Source organism: Limanda limanda, chromosome 1, assembly GCF_963576545.1.
Source record: "Limanda limanda chromosome 1, fLimLim1.1, whole genome shotgun sequence".
NCBI lineage: Eukaryota > Metazoa > Chordata > Actinopteri > Pleuronectiformes > Pleuronectidae > Limanda > Limanda limanda.
This window is the reverse complement of record NC_083636.1, coordinates 39,385,081-39,408,626: the sequence shown is the minus strand read 5'-3', so window position 1 is coordinate 39,408,626 and position 23,546 is coordinate 39,385,081. Positions and strand designations below refer to the sequence as shown.

General features: G+C 42.2%; 1 protein-coding gene across 1 annotated transcript in view; it reads left to right on the top strand.

Moving 5' to 3' along the window:
- The window catches only part of tmem178bb (transmembrane protein 178Bb), a 127,194-nt gene that overhangs the window by 88,050 nt on the left and 15,598 nt on the right, over positions 1 to 23,546 (top strand). The gene's annotated exons all lie outside the window — the stretch shown is intronic.

Here is a 23,546-nt window from a genome sequence, read left to right as displayed (position 1 = left end):
GCTAGCCACCATGCTAACTGCGGTGGTAACGGTGCAAAAACCCGCCGTCACGACTTTAATTCCACTTCTATCATGACACTGTTTCTATAATACCGTCAGGTTAGAAGCAAACACTGGGTAGTAGTTAGTGTCGGGAGTCCCTGCTGACTGTGTGTGGAAGCTGGGGGGGAGCTAGCTAGCTCCGTGTAGCCTCAAGCAGATTCAAGCTGTGGAATCAGCAACACAGTTCGGAAACAAGACCGGAGAACCGCTGCGCTAAGAAACGATAACATCAGCATTTTGACCCGCTGGGTGTCACTTTATTTAGTTCTGTTAGTTGCCATGGTTCAGTGTGTGGGAGGCTAGCCGACAGAGGTAAACAAATACACGTGGACTTCTTCTTCCCATAAATGGGGTAGGCTTCTCTGAGCTCGTCTTCCGTTGCGCCACCTATGGGTTTGGCGGTGAATTGTTTTCACGTACAGTCGTCGGAGAAGTAAAAATCAAAAAGACTCTTCGCTCTTCGTGCAACACTCTCCGAGAAACGGATACGTAGAAGCATAATGGAGCCTTAAGATTTAAAGGAATAGTTCACTAAAAAATTTAAACTTGAAAACGGCGTCTTTTACATCTTGTTTTAAGCCTAAAAGTCGTCTGATATCCTCCTCGGTGGCATCTTCACGTTCTCATGGACAAAGCGGAAAACTGAACACCCTCTCACCCAAGGGCACAGGCTTTGCTACGTTCTCTATCATAGCTACTTCCGGTACAGGACTGTTAGGCTGAAAACTGGATTGAAATTACCTCGTTTTGTGGCTTTTATGAATGTTGGGGCTTGCAGACACTTGGATGACACCATACGAGCAGTATGGAGGCATGTTATGTGTTTTTATTACCCCTGAGAGTCCTACAGTGTGTTGTGGACTTAAACACTTTCCCCCACCCCTCCATCGACATAGCGGTGAGTGGATAATGAGTGAATTTTCATCCATTTAAGCTAATCCTGCGCCCTGAATACTGATTATTTGTTAACCTGCATATTCCAATCTGGTCAACACACAACGTAGCAATGCCCGAGCATTAAAATAGTTATTTTTACCTCTGTTGCTGCCCCTACTACTTTTAAAGCTGTACTATTCACAACCATGCAATGGTAATTAAGGTTGGTTTAAAATGAGTTTGTATATAGGGCAGATAAGGGGACACTGTGTAGGGGTGTGCACATTTTGAATGGAAGCGTCGCATAAGCAGTTGGCACAGTGTTCCTGTACACTGTATACAGCCTATCTCAGCGCTGTGGAAAGACTGAGTGTCCAGCTTTGGAGCCGCGTGGCGTCAGGGTTTGTCAAGTTGGCTCCTCAGCACTGCTGCTTATCTCCTCAGAGCATGTGGGGAGCAGGGCAACTCCACAGTCTGAGAAACCAAGGTCATCTCCCTACCCTGTGCCTCTCTCTCGTGAGACTTCCTCCTCAGACAGTGAAGCGTGTGCTGACAAAGGGAAAGCTGGTGGATGCCGAGAGAGACGAGGAAGAAAATGTTGTTCGCGCACGTCACTCCTTACCTCAGTTCACTTCAGTAGGAGTTTACATTTACATAAAGAGAAGAAAAGAAAAACTGATTCAATCTTTATAAATGGAAAAGTCTGCATATTAACACAACTTTACGGCTGCATTTATTAGTCATCCTGTACCTGATGTAACCCTATGACCTTTCCTCACATTACCTTGCACAGGCAAGCCTACACGATGACAAATAAGATGATCATTCTTGCATTGAGCCTCAGTGTATTGGAAGTGTATCTGCTCCTATGATGCAGTGTACACAGAAGTCTATACACAGTCGTCTCATACAGTAAATACAGAGACACGTTCTCATGTCCTGAAACAACCCCTTCAGTTTTATTAGAGCTAATATGTTTAAAATCAAAAACCTTTATTTAGGAATAGGTAAGCCCAATGTAAACTAAAATCCTTTACACTTCAATAATTAGTATTTTGGTATAATAGCACAATTAACTATATGCATACTGGTGAATTCACTGAGCCTTATCACCAACTCTCCACTTCCCCTCGGTAGATTTTTTATGTTTGTGTTTAACACCGGCAACCTCCCTGTTTGGATTCGCTCTCGGTGCTCACATCAACCTGCCTTCCAGCATCATTACGCAGGTTCACATTGACAAAGCTCTGATAAACCCACTGCTCACGACCTCCCCAGCTCCAGACAGCAGGCGCTTACTGTGAGAAAATAGCCATTAGGACAATAAGTGGGTAAAGAAACACATTTTTCTCTGAGAATGAATAATGGACTGACATTGATTAAGTTGAGCAATTTGTTGCTCTGTGTCCGATGTGCTGTTTGGTATCACAGTCATCATATCTGCTTTTAAACGGTGAAAATGTGTTTACAGTTAGTTCCCCAAAGAGACCAATTATATATATTAAAGCCGCTTAAAACAAATTTTACCCTGCACAAATTATTTGTACGTCAGGTTTGGAAGATGTTACCATATTAGTCTTGAAGACAACTGAACTTTTAATTTGTAACATTACTGCCTGAAGTTCCACAGAAACATATACTAACTGAAACTTCTATAATTTGTTTAAACCTCATTAAAACTGATCAACATCATTTTTAGTTCAGGACGGACGATTTCAGCACGATGCAGACGCAGGACAAAGGCAGGAAGTTGCAGTGAGAAGTGTTTGATAAGAATAGATGAGTTTACTGAAGCTCTGGTGAGCAGGTAGGCAAGAAAACAGTGAGTCCACATTCTTCAAGAACACAGAAAAGAACTGAGGAGTGGGAGCTCAGCGTTGCTGCCTTCAAATGGAATTTGTGAGGTCAAGTCACGACGTGAAAAGTCATTTACATGTGCTGTGAGTCCAAGACGTTGCTGTGAGAACTCTGCTGCTAGGCAACAACAATATAGATGTAGTGATTTATAATTACAGAGAAAAACTCGGCATGACTAATGTTACACTTCATTCATTGAGCATGGAACGAGCGAATTAAGTTATGGCCTCAGCCATTTCTGAAGAAGTCAGCAAACACGTCATCTTGGGAGAATTTCCAGTTCTTCAAACAACGAGAGGGGGTGGGGGGGGTGAACCTGTTTGAAGGCAACGTAAATACACAAGAAGGTTGGGAATGACTGGAAACAGGTGAAACAACATGGAGAGATAATCATGAAAGTAACAGTTTACCACCGAAAAAAATTGTTAAATTGAGCACTTGGGAAACAATGACATCACAGCTTATTTTGTGCATGCCCACTGTTGCTTTATGTAATGAGCATCTGCCTGAAATAACAAAAAACTATGGCAGCCATAAACTGGTTTCAATTCATATGGCTCTCACTTCAAGGTCTAACAACAGATTTTTATTGTAAATTTATCGACACCTATTATTCAATTATGCTTGTTTGAGCGTTTATAGTCAAATAGTTCCTGTGTCAGTGTCTCAAAGTATCCACAATTGACAAGGCCTAAAACAGGAAGAAAAACACACAGAAGACACACTAGATGGAATTATCAAAATAAAGCTGGAAATAATATATGCAAATAAGTGTAAATAGCCCCTTAAAAGTCGCTTTTCGGGCCAGACCATAACAGGATTTCATTCAAATAATAACACTAATGAGAAGAAATATACATTATTAAAACACAATGAACATCAATTAGATGTTTTAGCTGTTTCGTTATTTATTGCAATTAAGTATTTTTTTCAATCAACTCTAACTTATATGATAAAATACACATTTCTCAAGGTATGGTCAGCCATGCAATGTACTCAATTCATGCATAAACTTTTCCTGTTATTAATCTTCATTTGCAAACCAGCTAAAGTTGTCTCATTTCCCGAGTTCGACCTTCTTTTTTCTTTATACGTTACAAATGTTCACTCACTTGCCTGCAGCACGGAGCAGCAAGTGTCAGACGCTGTGAGTGTTGTTGTCCATCCAGTCAGGCCTGCAGGTCACTGCACCAACTGGGCGACCATCAGCATGGCAGCAGGAGTGAGTGAGGGATGATGGGATATCTGTTTCTCAGCTGTCCACCACCCTGCTGCTGGCCACAGCTTCGCGGCACATTCCTGTCTCAGTCACATGCCGCACAGCTCCATCACAGGGTCAATGAGAAACACCTTTATCTGCAGCCGGTGCTTAGAGGATTCTGGTTAGTTTTACCCTGGTGTTTTCTTTTATGCCAACCCACCACATCACAGGTCCTCTTAGTATGGCGTGATGGAACTGCTGTACAAAAGAGAAGAGAAACACCTGTTGATTTACAACAGGGACTAGCAAGTGAGACTGGGTGGGAGTCTTTCCATCAAAAGCAGAATCTTTTCCTCCTTCTGTTTGTTTAAGCCATCCCACAGCTCTCACTCATCTCCATCTGCCCTCTCCTCCCACACTTTTACTCTGGCTCTCACCCTCTATGCGTCTGTTGCTCCACATTTTGGAGAGAAGACGGCTTCCTCTGTGGAGACGGGCACTTACAGCGCGAGCTGGAAAACCTACAGACATGCAAAGTCCCGCGGTGAGCCTGGCAGGTCTGTTCACTTCAGATGACACAGTCTGAGTTTAGTCACATAGCAGATGCCATTGTAAAAGAAAAGGCAGTTTCTTAATTGTCCTTGCACACTGAACGCCTTTGGAGTAGTTGACATAATCACACCTCAAGGTCAAACCGGTAGCTGTTGTGAAGTTTTTGATCAAATCAAGTGATCACAATCACAATTAAATGGTGTATTTCCATTTGTCAAAGAAGTGTGAGCAAATGAAGGATCCAAGTTGGTGTAAAGGTCAAAAGAGTACTTAAAGAATACTAACATTGTTTCACAGCTCTTAACATTTTAGCAAAGGTTAATTGGAACATTTACCTTTCCCTTTACTTCCCTTGCGCAAATCAATTGTTTTTAAGGTGTCACCAGCATGTGCTCCAAAATGACTGGGACAGCACAGAGTTCTCTTACACAGTTTAATATAGGATGACACCATGCACGTTCTTAATGAATACAAAACGTGAGTAAAACACTAACCCTATATTAATGATTTGTGGTTTTGTTCATAAACACTTACACACACTCATTTTTTAAAATGTTTTTATGTATATTTTTGAGCTGATTTTGTTTGTTGTTTGCTTGGAAACCATTATGAGTGTGGGCTGTGCAGCTAGGTGATTCTGGCTGCCTGGCTGCAGATGGTAGAGCATGTGATGCACCCAGAGCTGAAAAGCCTTTTTCCCAAAGTGTCAGGAGCACTTGAAAGCCGTTGAATACTGTTCTTTGTTACAGATACCCTAAAAGGACTATTTGTATAATCAGAATTTGATCCAGCAGCATGTCACTGCCAGAGAAGAGCACAACTGAGCATGCTCCACAGGCACAAAGGAACAGCAGGGACAGGAAGTCCACTGAGACTTCACACAGTGGGTCATCAGTGAGCAATTTTCATAGGAATTAATGCAGCATCCAGTTCTGCTTCACTCATCCATGCCTTTAAGGCCTTTCTGGATTCACTATAATGGAATTTGCTTTAGTGGAGCATACAGTATTACCCAGCATTCAATTTGCAGTGAATCAAATTACCACAAACTAACCTGGAGTTTCCCCCAAAGGATGGAAATACAAACTTTTTTTTAAAAGAAGGAAAGAATTATAATATATTAATAGTAAAAAAACAATACATGAATGTCATCCAACATCAGTATTATAAATAATCCTTCCAATTTAGAAATAAGATTGTGCTAAAGACAAATGTCACCTGAACTTTTCATATGTATTTAGCTTTATTTTATGGCTAATAATAATTGAAGGATTGTACTTTATAGAGTCCTTGAGAATATCAGGGACCTAAGGTGGTGTGATGGCAGCACCCAGTTACATCTGTCACCTCATCATCAGTTAATCTCCTGTGGAGCTGAGAGGGAAAGTGTATTTCCTTTGCCCTCTGTCTCCGTAATCTAGCTCCCACAATTTAAGAAGTAATTACTCCCACCGTCTTCCACTGCCGCCCTCGTCCTGCTGCCACCGTCTCTCCTCCGTCCTCGCTCCTTTTAGCTTCCTCCGGCCGCTTATTTAGATAACAATCACAGTATATTTCAGACAGGCCTGACTGAAAGGATAAGTAATGGAAATGGAGGCAACTCATGCCAGAGAAGGAAGAAGAAGCTATTTTTAGAGTCTGTGGCCTGCGTGCTCTTATTCTGTAGTTGCAGTCGGACTCTTTGACTAAAGTCATTTGCAAATTAGTGAATTTTGGAGGTCACCAGTTGTTCAAGGTGACAGCAGAGGATCTAAATTTAGGGTTAAGATCAGGAAATAGATTTGGTGTTGACTGGAGTGAGGATTTAAAAGCTGTTTACTTTGTTAGAACTGCTTGTTGTATTATTGTATATAACTTGGAAATCCCCAAAAAATGAGGGCAACTTTCCAAGAGGGTTTTTCAAATCTGATATGTGAGAATTTTGGAATTAGAATTGGACTAGAAGTATTTTCAACAGGTAGAAACAGTCTCTCTGATCGATGAACATCTCGCACGAATGCTGGAACACAGTATTGTCCTCACAAGCACTGCATTGCATCAGCCGCGATATACACATCAAGCGAACAGCATCCCAGCAGTGCAAACGTTCACCATTTCCAAAATAATCTCATTTGGTTTGGGCTGGCCAGCCAAAGATATTCCATGCATGTTTCACGTCCCCAGGCAATGCTCAATATAGCAGCAATTATCTTGTGAGTTGTGGTATCACGTGACTTCCACTGTTGTCCATTAACAGAATGACTTTTAGCAGCCTGTATGAAGAGCCAACCACAGAAAGGAGGAGAGAAAATGACGGCTCTCTACAGCTCACTTCCTTTCTGCCTGAGGCAGAATGTTGTGTTTTTTTCATGGTAAAGGCAGCAGCCCGTGAAAACCTGAAAATAACAGTAGTCTATTATCCACACCATGCTGCATGTCCAGGGTGATACTTAGGCCATCACTGAGTTGTAATCATGTGTAATGAGGTGCTTATCTCTTTCTTTCTGTTACCTTCCCGACTGTTTCTTGCATTTTCGGGTCACATCATTTGCCGATCTGTATAGGCAACACTGTTCTGCTGTTTTACTCCTCAACTTACTCAGTTGTCTCACTGTATACAACTAAAGCAAATAAATGAGAATGCAATCATCCATATATATTGCTAGCACCGCTTCCCTAAAATAAAGCTTGAGGCTACTAGCTGAGCTGATCGTGTTTGTCAGTTTAAAAAGTTTGCTCTCTCATGATGGATGTCAGATTAAAATAGATAATAAACCCTCATCCAAATAATTTAGATGTGTCAAACACATATCACTGTCAGGTGTCTGTGATGGTGAAATGTTTATGATGGTGGGATTGCTGATCATGGGATTTCTGCTGAGTTTGATACGAGGGAGGAATTGTCATTTCAATCCATGCATAGTACTAACAAAAGTGAGAACTTGTTTGAGCGTGGTGTTTTGGATGAAACCAATTGTGAGTATTCATCAAAATTGAAATCATTTTCCATTTAGTTTTACCTTTTTGCACAAACATACCTTCAGGTTTTTTAAAGTAAGAATACGTAAATTAACCAGAGCTCTCCTGTCATTTCTTCTCTGTATTTCTATCCTAGCTTAAGCTCCCAGCCCTGCACATCCCTTCTAAATGAGCGACATGCTCATTTACATGCTCCAAGCGTCTAGAACTAGAGATGTTAATGGCTAAGAGCTTTTACTATCTCTCTCACTCTTTGAATTCCTTTCACTGGTTTCACCGCCTCTCCCTCACTCTTGCCTCCTGTTCTGCCTTTGACTCATTCAAGCAGCTTTCGCGGTCCAGGCTTGAGTGTCACTTGCTTAACAACTTGGCATCAGTGCTGGAAAAGATTAAGAAAATCTCCTTTCAGAAAAGTGCTGATTCACCCAAGTCCCGTTTTATCGGCAGTGCCAGTGAATTGGCCCATCAAAGGGAAGCACAACAGTCGTTAAGAAAAACGCCACACAAAACCAATGCTTTAACGGTGCTGTTCAGTGATTGGCTGTCAATATCTCCGCTCCATCTGCAGCGTGTCGACTTTTTCTTATAGAAAAACAATAATTTGCATATTAGCAGCAGAGTATGTGATACAGCTTGGCAGGGGAAGGAAACCGCTTCCTGAGGCACCAGATTGGACGATTTCCTTTTTCTCATTGCCATCTGTTTTTTTCCCCTGTTTTGTGATAATCAAAAGCTTTGCGACATGAACTGTAGTTTCTAACTTTGATGAATAGAAATCATTATCCACCTCATACAGTTTTTATCAACCTTTAAAGGTGCTAAAACTTAGCTTGAGGTCCCGTCGTGATTCCAAGCATTTTCAACATATAAAGTAACATATCCACACAATCCCTGGAGAAGACATTTACTAACTGTATGGAGTCATTCTCCAGAGAGGATATTTATGTAATTACATTTTGTGCAAATGTTTTGAGTAACTTTCTGAACTTTCAGGCAAATAAAGTGTGAATCATTGTGAGTTGCAAAGTCTTACCAGAGTGTCCCAGTAGATACAGACAACATGGAAGAGGATCCAGATTTGCCCATGGAGAAATGTTAGGTTGAAGACAAGAGGTAATGGTCAACACCAGAAGCCTTAGCCTTTTCTCAGGTCACCAAATGTCAAAAAATCGCAAGAACTCCAACGTTAGCAACAATAGAACCTGTGAGAGCATCCGTCAAATGAAAGAACCTTTGTCATAGGTGTGGTTGAAATAGTTGACCAGCAGGGCATGACAAACACTTGTTCCAACATGAAGTTACATAAGGAAAAGTCGTCCTCGACAAAGGAAGAAAGTCTGCGGCTAGAAATCACTAATCGTTGGTTTAAAAATGGAGAATCTACATCTGCACTACAACCCTTAACTTATTTAGACATTAATCTGAGGAGCTGTAGAACACAAATCTCTGAATTGGACATTTAACCGACTTTAATCTGCAAACTCTCTGGTGATCATTATAGTGAGCGAGTGGTTGTGTTGATGATGTTTCTATCCTGCCTCCTGCATGCTCTAACCAGATCTTACTATCTGAAACTACACACGCAACACACTGAAAAATGTCCAGACCGGATTCTCTGGACATTGTGTTGCGTTTATGTCGGAAGATGGGTCTGAGGAAGAAGCAAGTTTTCAATGGCTGCTGCTTCATCTGAACAGTACGAATAGGTTCAGTCACCCACTCCCCCCTCCACCTTTCCAATGTTGGACTGGGGGTTATCTGTGCCCAAACATATCTGTTACTAGTTTACATTCACACCTATTTCACCATGTGTTTTGTCAGTCATGTGGAGAGGGAGTAAAATATTGTACATCTCTCTGTCGGGTACTATTTGTTCCACTTTTCATGTGAAAAACAAATAGCCACAGTGTGAGTATATTCCTGGAGAGACCGCCTGGAAATCTGAGCGGTAACCCGAGTATTCAAATTAAATCACGTATCCCTTGTCTCTTTAATGGCCGGGCTCTTTCACTCCTTCTCGGATATCTGACAAACTAGATGTGACAGACCATTAACTGGCCCTTGAGACTTTGGTTTTACTTAAAATGAACAAGTTTGTACAAAATGTTGTCCTTACACTCCTCCCAGCCACGATCGATAGCAGGATTAAAAGCCGCACGTCATGGAAAGGGAGAGACAATTGTTCATCTGGACTCTGGATCATTGCAATCATGCACAGCTCTGACATCTCTGCAGTGGTTAACATGGTCTTAGTACTGGTCCTGGTTTGTGTCATTGCAGGGAGGCCGAATCTTTTTGAAGTTGGCTTGTTTTCTTCCCCGTGCCTGCCTGTGGTTCTATAGGTCGTCCAGCTTCCTCCAAAAGTCCAAAGACCTGCTGCTTATAGGTTGACTGTCGACTCTAAATCGCCAAATGTGAGCGTGATTGGTTGTTTGTCGTTACGTGTTAGCTCTGTTATAGCTCGGTTGTAGCCTGTCTAGGGTTAGCCCCAACCTCCATGCAATCCCCAAAGTAAGGAGAAGGTATCTCATAACATAGAAGGTAGCTACCACAGTGTCAAGGTGTATCTCTAAAGACCTGAGCTTTCAACTAATTCTTACAGCAAAATGTCAACTTTGTCTCATGACATTTACTGAGCACGAGGGGTATAACCTCTTTGGATTTTGAATGACCCCTGTCCTATAGCACTAAGTTGCAAGGATTTCTTTCTATTGGTGAATAGAAAAAGAAAGATTCCTTCTCGTTCACCTCTTGGATGTGTGATCTTTGCAATCTCTTACCCAATACCTCCTGTATTATTGTTCTGCTGACAAGGCTTCCACTTAATGATTGTAGCGAATTAAAAGTCTTATCAAACGTCCATCAGGGTTCCATCTGTTGTTGTCATAAAGACTTGCATTGACAGCTGATAAGAATGCCTCTGTAGTAACACTCCCATACACCAGCGAACCTGTCACCATCTTTGCTCAGTACATGCCCACCAAAGAGAGGTGATTGATAGCTGCTGACCTCTTCAGGGCCAATTGGCGGCCCAGGGTGTCATCTTGTCTCCCCTCGCTCCAGCGTCCATTCTGCTCTCCAGGAGACGGCTGTCAGTTGCAATTCCCCATCCCCTCCCTCTGTCTACCCCCTCCCTCTGCATGTGCTCGGCTGACTTCCTCAGGGGTACTCACACCGCCGCTGACTCACACTCTATGAAATTACGCATATGGCCCCCCACTCGGGAGGGAGGCTTCACTACAGTGCCACACAAGCCACAGGGCATTGCGAGGGCTTCCTCAGCAAATAGCACATATGTTTAAAGGCATTAACTCTGCTCTCGATGCCAACTCATCCCCATCACACCCACCATCTCCACCCTTCCCGTCATCTCGCTTAATTTGATTTTCCCACTCCATTGTTTTCTCCCCAGAGGCACTTGACATGGGGTAATGAAATTAAGCTCAATAACTTGAGCTGTGGCTGCAGGCAGCCTCTGTGACAGGGCCACATGCTTACAGTAGCAAAAGTCGAACAAATTGCGAACTCACAGAAACCCTCCTCTACGAACACCCTGTAATCAAAAATGCTGGGTCACTCTCCGACATGTGAGCCTTGACACTGCAGCAGGTCACACTGTGGAAGGCTTTTCATAGACAAACCGGCCTGAAGCCTTGAACTTGAGGTCAGACGCTGAAAGTCCATTCATTCTGCTCTCAATATTACCAGGATATTCTCAGACCAGTCTCCATGACATGGTTCTCTAGGTTTATCCGAATTTTGGTCTATTTTTTCTTTATTATTACTAAATACTTTATAAGCTGGGAGTATGGTGACAGCTCTAACCTGCTACAAACAATCTGTTGATGGTTTCAAGCCTAACTGACTGCTGTTGTGTCCTGACTTGATTTGTTTCCACCAAGTTCCGACAAGTTAGCGATTAATTTGACTAGTATAACTGTTATAAATCACAGACTCTTCCAGGCTTTTCAATCACATCTCACAATCATCATCACTGAAGTTATTAGCTCGGTTGTCATACTATTTATCAAGGCATCTGCATGTCAGCCGGTGTCTTGTCTGTTGCCTCCGAAAGTAAATAAACGCAGAAAAAACAAACAGATACTATTGCTTTGGACGCTAGGACACCAGGATACAGTGCAGCCATGTTGGGGGAATAGTAAGTTTGAGAATTTAACTCAATCAGTTTACTCTGATAAAAAAAGAGAAAACTAGAAACAACTACATATATGATTTTAACCTGATTACATTTACATCTTATATTTTTGTGTCTCCAGTATCCACACTGAGCTCTGAAAAAAATGATAGAAGCTCCATCTGTGAAACTTAGTTATTTAATTCTCTGTCTTTTTCTCTGGTCTCGTCTTCACTCCATCCATGCGTCTTGAACTGCATGAGGGCTGCTCCCTGTGTTTACTGGTCAATGGCTGCTAACTTCTGCTACCTTACTGGTTTGAAAGAGCACTGTTCCATATTTCTGCTCACATAGTTGCTGGTTGTGGATTGACAATGTGTCCCTGACCACCTCCAGAGGTAGATTGACCGATCAGATCACAATCTGTCCTTGATGCGTCCTGGGTGAATACAAACCTGTGAAGAAGAAAAAGCATATTTTAATGCAGGTGTAAATGTGGTTCTAGATATAATAAAAAATTATGGATTGTAAATATGTGTATGCACATAGCAGATCGGTAATATGATTTTATTTTAGAAGCTTGGCTTGTTTACTTTAACTTAAGTGATACATAATCCGCTCAGTCTGTCGGCACAGCAAGGAAAGGCAGAGCAGAGCTTTTCCTCACAGCGTGAATGTGCCTGAATTTAACAAGCAGTCAAATGTTTAGTGGAGAGAGCAAACTTCTCAAGACTACTTTGTGTTAGGCTCAGTTTCAGGCAGACTTTGGATGGAATTATTTCAAACACAAAGCTGAATCTCATGGTGTAACTCCTTTCATCCAGCTGCTCGGCTACTTTCCCCCCGTCTGCAGTCTTTATTCATGCACATGCATACATGAAAAGCAGATTAGACACCTGGTTGCCTGTATGTGTTCTCCCGGAGAAATTCTTCCCAAGGAGACAGGTTTGTCTAATCCCCTACCTCTATCACGGACACCAGATTTCTCGTTTACATGACATTTAAAAAATGGGCTTACTGGACGAAAAAGAAATGCGAGTAAACACACTGAATAAATAATCAAAGTGGGAGCAGATGAGGCTAATGTGGGTGCCGCCAAAAAGTAAACTGCCTCAGGCCACAGACTAAAGATCCACTGCAGCACTTCACTGTTCACTGAATATTTGCTTCAGAGTTACAGAACTGCCTATTGGAACAGTGCATCCAAGGCAGCAGACTGCTGATTAACAGGCAACCTTTGAGCCGTTCCAGACGAGACATTTTCCCTCTCCATCTTTCTGACGGAGAAAATAACATTTCAACACAGGCACCAAAAGCCATTTCCCTTTCATGAAATAATGTTTCATTGGGCCATTGGTCCTGGAGCGGGGAAAATAATTAAAAAGGAATTGCAGCAAGGAGCTGAACAATGGAAGCTATTAAGCAGCAGAGAAAAGCAGACAGACACAAGCCTGTCCTATGCTGATACAGTAAACAAATGAGCGTTTTTTATCCGCAGCCATTCACAGTGCAGCATCAACAGTCAAGAGGATTCGACGACGGAGACGGCGGCTGTTCTGATCATCCGCCCCCCTTCGTTCTCCGCCCATTCTTTTCCTCTGGACGTTTATTGTTCTACCGAACATTTCATTATTCCAGCCCTTCATGTTCCTCTCAGAATGGCAGCGGCTCCCACAACTTTATTGCAACAATGCCAACTGGTTTCACTGAAGGAGCATTAAATGGTCTTTTACTGCCAGTAACACAGAAAATTTGAAGAAATCTGTGGTAAAATTAACGGCAGCCGTGAAGCAGCGGGATGGAGACAGAGCATTTTTATAGAAAACACAAAGTAACGTCCTTTTAAAGCATGAGGGAGTCATAGATTGTTCCTCAATTGTCACTGTTAGCAGAGACTTTAGTGTACTTTCCTACCCCTTCACTGCTCAACAAGAACTTAATGATAATTCCTGATTCAAGGTTTTAGCTTTAGCCCACAGAGCACAATCTTTTCTTTCTGCCTGTGTATGTGTGATTCAAGTGGTTCTAATGGTTGGGGTTGGGTTTTGTTTGGGTTTTCCGATACTATAATCGATACTACTAAATTGGTTCTGGTGCCTAAACAGTGCAAGAACTGATAAGTGTTTTTCTTCTACTTTCTACAGTTCACGTATGCTTATATTAAATATTCTGTAATATAAGTAAGTGCACTACACTACAATAAAAAACTCAACATCAATTGTTACCCCACCCCCGGAAAAGGGGACGCTCACACTCGACTACTACAGACCAGTAGTTGAGTAGTCAAACAAAAGCACAGGTCATCAATTTACTACAGTCCTTGGGCAAGATGGGACATGTGGCTGTGTAAAACAAAAAGTTCTGCTTGGAGGCGGCGTGTGAATGAGACTTGTAGTGTAAAGCTCTTGGAGTGGTTTTCAATATATATAGTGTGTGTGTCAAAAAAGGTGCTTTCTCCATCTTTGCCACTAGGCCCTGTCTCCCTGTATTATAACATTTGGTAATTTATTATTATTTGAATGTTGACTATCAATAAGATTATGTAAATAATCTGGTTTTGAGTTGTGTGTTGTATTATTTTACAGCGAGTTTGTGTTGATAGTTTATTTTGTTATGTCTGTGCATGGGGTCAGATCAGCAGGTCGATCAGGGAGAGTGACAACTGGTTTGTAGGTTCAGGTCTCTGAGAGAGGAGGGGCTGGGGAGACTCAAGGTGACAGAGAATGGCTGAAGTTTACCGCATTAAATTACATTTTAGTCAACCTATTAAATTTGTCTGCTTTATTTTTGCAGATAAATTAAATTGTGAGGTCAGCAGTAGCACAGACTCCATCTGGGTCTTGTCTTGACTGTGGTTTATCTTTGTCTTTCTGTTTAGCTCCCCTTAAACTTACCAGCACAGCTGGTAGGTTCCAAGCAGGTGAGGCTATAAAGGTGAATGCCAATCAGTAGTGAGAGGGGGAGAGTAGGAGTTGGCAGCTTGCTGTGAGGCTGCAGATTTGTCTAGTTGCATTTGAACTAAGGGTATGAACATGGTCTCAGCATGAACCTGCAGATGTAAGCATTTTCCGACTGTGCCGCAGTTCAGTCCTTGAAGAGTGTGAGATACGATAACTCAGTACATATCAAGAGGTGCTCTGGGAAACATCGGGCCACTTTATTTTGCTTTGTGGAGGCAAATCTGTCCTGGGCCACATGAAAGATCCTTGGAACCATTAGTGATACGGGATCACTAGAGACACATTCTAATGCCATGACGTTCTCAGAGCTGTCAACTTATGGTTGGATCACCCAGGACAGATATTATTACCAGGTTTGAACAGCTTAGTTATCCAGTTTATCTATGATGTCAACCACGTAAAACACCTGAAAACTGTAAGTGGCTTTGAGAGGAAGTCATGTTTGGATGTGGGCCTAACAAGCAGCAATCTCAAATACCATCCGGTTGATACTGAGCCCAAATACACTGCTTGGGTAATGTGCTCATAAAGTCAGTTCTGTGTACAAGCCCGCATCACCACTGAGACAACCCAGCAGGGGGTAAGTCTACGAAAGGTAGCAATCGAAATGCATCAAGCTGATTATACTGAATGTCAACCTCCCTCCGAGGTGTGCAGGAGCAATTAGGCTCCGTTTTGAAGCTTAAGGTTTTCACTCTGAAGGGAGCATTTCATGAAGGCTTGTTTCTCACTCAGTTAGCCGGCTCACATCGCCGGCGCCTGCAGGGAGCAGCCGCTTCGTAAAAAGGACTGCAGGGTCTCTAATTGAGGACATGCCTGGACACTAAATGCTCCCCAGGTTTCTCCTCACAGCTTAATGCAGCTCCGCTCACAATCTCGTACAATCTATAGAAAATAATCTGGCTGCAAATGAAACAAGACTATTATTTCAAATTTTTATGTTTTCAGGTCTCGGTATTCTTAGCTTTACAAAATATGATGTATACAAAATGCTAATAAGATCGGTAGAGTGAGAAAATGATCATACAATTTTTTTTTAAATTCACAAGTGACTGTGTTGTCACATCAGCAGTGAGCTAATTCAGTTGCCAGCCAGAAAAGTTAATGATGCTCACTGCTCTCCTTCCCCAGTATTTCCCCGGATACTAGTACAACACGCAGAGTAACTCAGGGTACAGCCGTCACTCATGCTTCTCAAAACTTGCAGAGGAGGTGAAGTGTAGTTGAATGCAGGGGCACACATGACGTCTGACAGCTCCCAGCTCCGGCCGACACACAGGCCTTGTGCCCTGTCTGAATCCTGACGGCTGAGATGTATCCTACCAAGGACGGAGAGGTCTGGACGACAGCCGCGGACGTGCATCAAACTGTGCATCAACAGAATATCTTAGCGAGATATCTGCATCAAACGTGACCAGGCCCAGTCACCCACAAACAGGAGCTCGACTCGGTGCAGATGCAGCAGTCCGGCCGTTGAATCCGAGTCAGCTGCCAGGCGACATGCTGTGGGAACTGAGTTTGAATTCACCAGCCAGACTAAACATCCATCTTTCCATTCATGTACTGTTAGTGATGCAACGGCTGCAGTGGTAGTGCATTGGACGGATAATACTCAATATACAGAATTAGAGTAAAAAGGCTTTTTCTCCTTATTAAACATGGTTATTATCATTTCATGCACTCATTAATGGAATAGTGTTCATTTTGCTGATGGAGACAAGATGATGACGAAACGGCAAAGACATAATTCAACACAAACCGTGACTATATCACAATTATGCAACATGGAACTAAAATGCATGATACAAAATTTAAACTAGTATTTGTATATGAAAAATTGAAAATTAAATATTTGGCCATACTGCACAAGTCTATTATTGCACACTCCAATCCTGTCAGAGATTCTGCACAACTGCAGAACAACACAAACAGACTATGGACTGACAGCTGCAGGAGATTTGACAAATTACAACTGAGGGGACAAACAGGTTGACATTTGGAGCAGTGGAGCAGAAATGAGAGGGCACCTCAGGTGGATTATCAGGTGACAGCTCATCATATCTCCTCGAGTTCCAAGTGTCTCACCTCTCCGATCCCCTCCCCTCAATTTGGTCTTCCTTTCAGCCAAAGGTCCTTGTGGCTAAGTCTTTGGCTCGGTGTCAGATCTGCACGGGGGCCTGGAACGTGGTGCTGGCAATTTTGGGCTTCATGCCTGTAGCAGGAGGCACAAGGACAGCACATTTGAAATTGTAAGATGTAGTGGAGGAGTTTTTTTTTTTCCCAGGCCTCTGCAATAGAGTTTCCGTCTGTCTGAGCAGCACTGTAGCTTCAGAGCCAGAAGTGTGTTATGGTGAGGACAATGAGGAAACCTCAGGACGGGCCTCAAAGGGAACTGGGCACATTTAGCTGCTGCCAGCAGAATTCAGGTGGTAACGGAGCAAAGAAAGAAAAATGAAAAAAGTCTCCACCGGCAGGGAGAAGGCCACTCACAGGTCATACACAGACCGCTCGCCAAGTGGAACAGGCCAGTTGTGGGCCAGAGGCAAAGAGCTGACTCCTATTATTAGCTGGAGGAACTACAGGAATTTCCTTCTTAAAGGGACAGTTCACCGAAAAATGAAAGTTCACTCATTTTCTCCTCACCACTATGACAATGGAGGGGTGGGTGAAGGGTTTGAGTCAGTTTTCGGACAACTTTGCAGCTAAATCCAATACAACGAATTAACTGGGGATCAGGTCTTCAAACGTAAAAAAAAACTACAGAGAAAAAACATGAAATGCTTCAATAATGCTGCTCCAAGGGTCCCAACGTTTTAAATGTGGTTCCAGAGGAGGATATCGGAGATAATTGAGACTAAAAAACATTTTGAGTTCAATTTAAGTTTATTGTTCTGTGATGTAATGTGTTATGTTATTCTTATGAACTCTTGAACTGCTACAGAGTCTGTCTCTTTACCCTGGCAGGATGGGGTTGTATATGTGTTTCAGCACATGCAGGAGAGGGGTGGCAACGCCGTGGAATCACGGGACATCTTCCGCCAGGGGCCAATTCTTCAATTGTACACCCAGAGGGGTTCTACTCCATATTTGTTCTTGGCAGCGCTTTAACGTGTGGAGACCCACAATGACCTGCAGGGTCCAGGCTCATACTGAGCGCTGATCTGAGCTGACAGAACGACTGTCGGGGTGCAGAGCGAGGGGGCAAATATCCCTCAAAGTAGGGCAGCAACTAACCCTGACCTACATCAGTGTTGGCCATAGCCTTTGGCCTTCTCTTATTAAATCATGGAAGCAATAGCTTTTTTATCTTAATCCCTAACTCTCATTCAACCTCTGTGTAAAAGTGAAGGTTGAATGAAAGAATAAAAAACAATGTGAAAACTTCAACCTCTGGGAAGTGTGAATGTGCTCAGAAAATCTCAAGGCTGTCTGCTTGTTAGATTATCACTTATGTGCAGAGATGAGGTTTTGGTCTGAGTGTTGGGTAAGAGGAAAGGTATCAGTAATCAGTCTAGTATGTGGATCAGAGCATGAATACTCAATTGTGTTTAAAAGTTCCCCCATTTAACATTGTGTTTAAATAATGATAATAACACTAATAACAGCTTGTTTTAGCTTCAGGACAGTTTACATTCATATCCACCACCCACACACCTCATTGAGCTAAAGGTAGACTGCTCCAGCATCATTTTGAAACCGGAGGCATGTCAGACATCTTTTCCGGTGATCTTTTTCTTTGCCTTTATGTTGCTATGACTCATACTCCTCGATCTCCTTCCATTTCACTGAACACTAGACATGGATTAAGTGTCCTCTTTAAAGTGGAAACAGAAAAGTGTTCAACCTCCCCCCTAGTGTTTCCAAGTGGTGCTACTGTAAGTGCCACTGTCTCACCGACACCAAAGCAAGAAGCAACCATAAAACGCCCGAGTTGAACCCCAGATCTCAGAGTTATGATGAAGACAGAGTCAAAGATGATTAAGATGGAAAGTTCTGCTCATCAAGTTAATTACATCTATATATCCATTTAAATAATATTCTCACATATGGACATTATTTAAATTTGGATTAAATAATTTTTGTTTCATAGTACAAACCGTTACCGTGAAAAATTAAGATATCCGTTAAAGATAGACCTTGGATTGCAGTAAAGGTAAATGTCCTCACGTAACCTTCTGTTTTACATCCACACCTTCCTCTTCAACTGTGATTTGAATGTCAAACCGTCACTTCCCCCCCATCATTTCTCCACTAATGTTCAGGCAGAGAGGATGACAGTCTTCTGTCCTTTTCATGCTCGCAGCAGGTAGTCTCTGTTCAACACGTCACACACAGAGCTGACAACTCTCACGCTTTCGGCGTGTGACACACATCCAATTTGTCACGCCAAAAAAAAAAGTGATTTCTTACAAGTGGCCAATACGTCGATCGCGAATGCTGTGTGGGCCGGCGCCGCCACGCCCCCGCCCCCCTGACAAGAGGTCCGCCGCGGACGAGGTTCACTACATCGTCCAGGGCAGGGGGTGGCGGCGGCGGCTAAAGACACACTGCCGCTGATGTGACGTTTTGTAAGAAATCTCTCATTTGATTTTTGTGTTTGCAACTTGGGCAACAAGTTAATTGAGGAGCTGAAGGTGCTTTACGCACAGTACTGACCCGAGGACGCAGGTGCGCTGTATGGAGAGACTGAGGTTGAGTCGCTGTGCCAGCGCTTTAACATTACCAACCCGCCCGCAGTCATACGGGCCTACAGAAAACACAGAGACTCGGAGGAAAAGACATCCCCGATGAACTGATGGAGTGACTTGTTGCTGTCAACAGCATTCCTATTGCGAGTGCTGAATGTGAGCGCGGATTTTCGCAAATGAACTTAATTTTCACTCCCAACCGTACCTCTCTGCTCACATCCACCATATCATCTTTACTCTTCCTAAATCTTGTTGGACCCCCCCTGGCTAAATTCAATCCAGTCCCATACATGAGGTCGTGGGTGGCCAAAGGACACAGAACTGCCACAGACACACGCAGTAAAACCCGAAACAGGGAGGAGGAGAATCCGGACATGGTCGTGATGTGGGGTGTTTTGGACTAAATATGATGAGCATACTGTCTATTAATAGGCCGCCGTGCCAATCTTTAAATAATAATAATGGAAGATTTATGTGATTTATTGTAAGCTTTGAACTTTTATTTTTTATGTTTTACAAGTTAGATCTATGTTGAGAAATGAATTGCTGACTGTAAGTCCCACCTGTGTTGATGTGGGCATTTGCCTGTTCTGTATAGCCTAAAATAATTGTAAATTATTGTCATAAAATGTATACCATGGATATTAATTGAAATTAAGGCTTGTAAGTCCCACAGCATTGTCAGTGGGCATTTGCATGTTTGTATGTATGTATGTATGTATGTATGCGTTCCGGGACCTGTGCCCGTCTCGTCACCCCTGCGCTGTAATATGTACTTTGCGTTCCAGCACCTTGTGATTTACAAATTAAGCACTGGCTGCTAGCCATGGTAAAATTTGGCAGCGTGGTATAAAACACATGCAGTACTATAAACAAGTGGGAATACCAATTAATATCCAGGACAAACAGGATATTGCTTTTACATATTTTGTTATTTTAGATTTAAAAGAAGTCATTTTAGCTGTTCATCCTCTATATTTGCATTTAACTTCACAGTCACTCAGAGTTCTCATGTCCCACAGCGCAGATATGATACATAGTGTAAGTACAGATAGAGCACTGAAGTTATATCTGCACATCATTACCTTTGACATTAAAGCAGCTCCACTTAACGTTTATATATTATCAATCGATAAAGTAAAAGGGGTCACTCAATGAACCAAAATAATATGTCCGTGTTGTGCGTGCTGCTCGTCCTAACAGGACCCAAATGCTCAGGAAATGAAATAATGCAGCTTTAAATATATAGTTAATTATAGTATGGGCTGTCTGCAGGCGTAATGCAGACTGTTTAAATCTTCATCCCTCAAAATACGAGACTTTACCGTTTAAAAGCTTATTATTTACGAGAAACTCAATAATCTACGCTCTCTAGTGATATATGATGGAACTCATTCAATAGGCTTTTAAATGTGTTAGAAAATGTTTTATGACTTAAAAGCTTCCTGCTAAGTTCATAAACTATTATCAAAAGACATCTATATGTGCTACTCAAGACTTTGTGTGTTTTGCATATTATACAATTTTGCAATTAAACTGTCGATATCAATTTTGCAATTTCATTTTGAAAAGGTCAAAATGTTTTTTACACCGTCCCGCTGGTTGTTATGACATGTCTTGATTGGTTGAGGACGATTTCACGCACTGGGGCCAATAATAATTGACGTCCATTACAGTGGAGGCGGCGTGTGAACGTGTTTACAGATGAAGGAACTACACAAGCGTTGGTTTGGTGTTTGTTGCTCTTCCTTTTTGCTCCCGGGCCAAATGTTTTGACCTTTCTCGCTCCGCCGCATGGTGTCCTCCACCCGGGCCTTGTGCCAGCCCCCCGGCCCCCTTCCCCTCCTTCCCATCCACCCCCTGGCAGAGTCATCTCACCCATGACATTCTAATCTACTCGAGGAAGGGGGGCTTCGCTTGGAGCTCTTCATCTTCCTCCCCAAGTCCTCCTCATATTTCAGCCGCTCTCCGCAGCTAATCACTGTCACTGTCATTACTCTCCTGCCGAGCACACTGCTGTCCTTGTGGGAGAGCCTGACCTTATCCACACTCCCGGTTTCTTCTCTCCACTCGCCGCCACAGCGCCACCGGCTCTGCACAATGGACCACATTTACAAAGCTGCGCTGTATAAAAGATTTAGAGATGCACTCAAGATCACCTCATAAAATCAGCTCAAGTGCTCTTCGTAAAGCTCATGCTGCATTCCTTTAATTATTATCTGGCTGTTGCTCAGGTGGTAGAACAGGTTGTCCACTGATTACAAGGTGATTCAATGCCCAGCTCCTCCTGACCACGTACCAAGGTGTCTTTGGATACCGTAACCATCGGATAGCTGGTTGCTCTGATTGGACAGTAAGATGCAAAGGCTCATGGGACTTGTCCAAGTTAAATTAAGCTGTTTAAGTCGTTATTTTATTCTAATGATCTGACCTGGTCATTGTGGATTTTATGTTCATGTGTTCAGGATAGTTTTAGGTTTATTTTTGCGTTTTTCTGATTATGCAACCCCACCATATCTGGTGTCTTTGATAGGTTCCAGTCCCTCTTAATGTGACAGTGCTAATGTAGATAATGTAGATGCCTGCTGTGTTGCGGTGTATTGGACACAGGTTGTGAGACAAATCAAATTATTTGTCTCAATTCAAACCCAAGCACTTAGCATGGCAGCTCCACGGGCACTGATGCAAGTGAATGAGAGGCAGGAACTGCAAAGTGCTCTGTAAACCGATTAGGTAAAAAGGTGCTACATTCAGTAACTGCAGTCTGTGTTTTTATCCCAAGGAATTCATTAAAAGACGATTCACTGTGCAAACATCATGGTCCACACAAAGTCGCAACCTTATATTCAACATTTCATTTAGCAGTATTCTGGATGTTTCTGTTCTCATGTTTTTAATGATAATATCACCGTCATCCTCTGGTCATCATCAGTGGAATTGACCTATTCAAATGCAACAGGTAAAGTAACTATATATAACTATAAAGTTAATATGCAGTGGCTTCAGAAAGTCTTCATACTCCTTCACTTTGATTTAAAATGTTTATCATTTTTATTCTACCATCCATCTACAACCAAAAATACACAATATAAACGTATCATTATTAGTAATTTATGTAATTGTATTAAAACACATACACTGTGAAATCTAAGTATTATGAGCCTTTGCCTGGTAACTATTGGAAAGTGTCTAGAACTTGACTGGAAACTGAATTGACATAAATAAGAGAGGTACATGCATGTGTAAATAATTTCCCACTGTTCATACTGCTGTGAGTAGCAGTATGTAAGCGATCTTGGTCAGGGAGGTGACCAACAATCCAACGTTCACACTGAGAGAACTCCATAATCCTCTGCAGAGATGTTAAACCTGAGTATCATTTCAACAGAAACACAGAGTCTAGTAAAATCTGAGGTGTAGTCTGCATTTAACCTTAGGCTCAGACAATGGTTCACTTCTCAGCACGACAGTCGCCTGCATCCAACAGCCAAGACAAATCAGGAAAAGCATTGAGACCGACCCGGCAAAAGCCCAGAATTAAATCCTGTATAGCATCTGTGGAGAGACTGAAGATGACAGTTCCCAATCCAATCTGAGGGAGCTTGAGAGGATCAGGATAAACTCCTAAATATGAAGCTGGAGTTACTGCTAATACAGCTTCTAAAGAGGTTTGAACACATTTGTAAATGAGAGATTTTAGTTTATTATTTCAGTATATTTTCATAAAACTGTTGCAGTCAAATGGACAATTCACTTTTTCAAAATAAATCTACCATAAAAGTTTGTGAAAATAAAGTGGTGGGAAGTTTCTGAAGCCAATATATGTACAATTGCATTATAGTAGCGGCTGAAATACTGACGTCATTCAATTCCTTGTAAATGTTTTTGAATATTGTTGCAGCCAGTCAATACACTATTTAAGTGGGAATATTAAATGTGTCCTATATATATAAACCTTGATAGGACTAAATCTCTCACCTCACCTTTCCCTTCCAAGCATAGTAGAACCTACAAAGGCCTTCAGGTGACGTTGATATGTGAAAGGCCAACTCTAGAACCAGTGTTTGGTTTGTCCATTCTGAGCTACCGTAGGAACATGGCAGGTCTGTGGAAAAGAACCCGCTTCTGATGTAGATATAAATGGTTTATTTTAAGGAGCAGAGAATGATCCTTAGTTTCAGGTGATCACAAAAGAAAGCATCAAACATGACTTAATACCAAGTCATGCAGAACTACAGCATTTCAGGAATAATTTGTTTTCCTATTAGGAGTTTGTG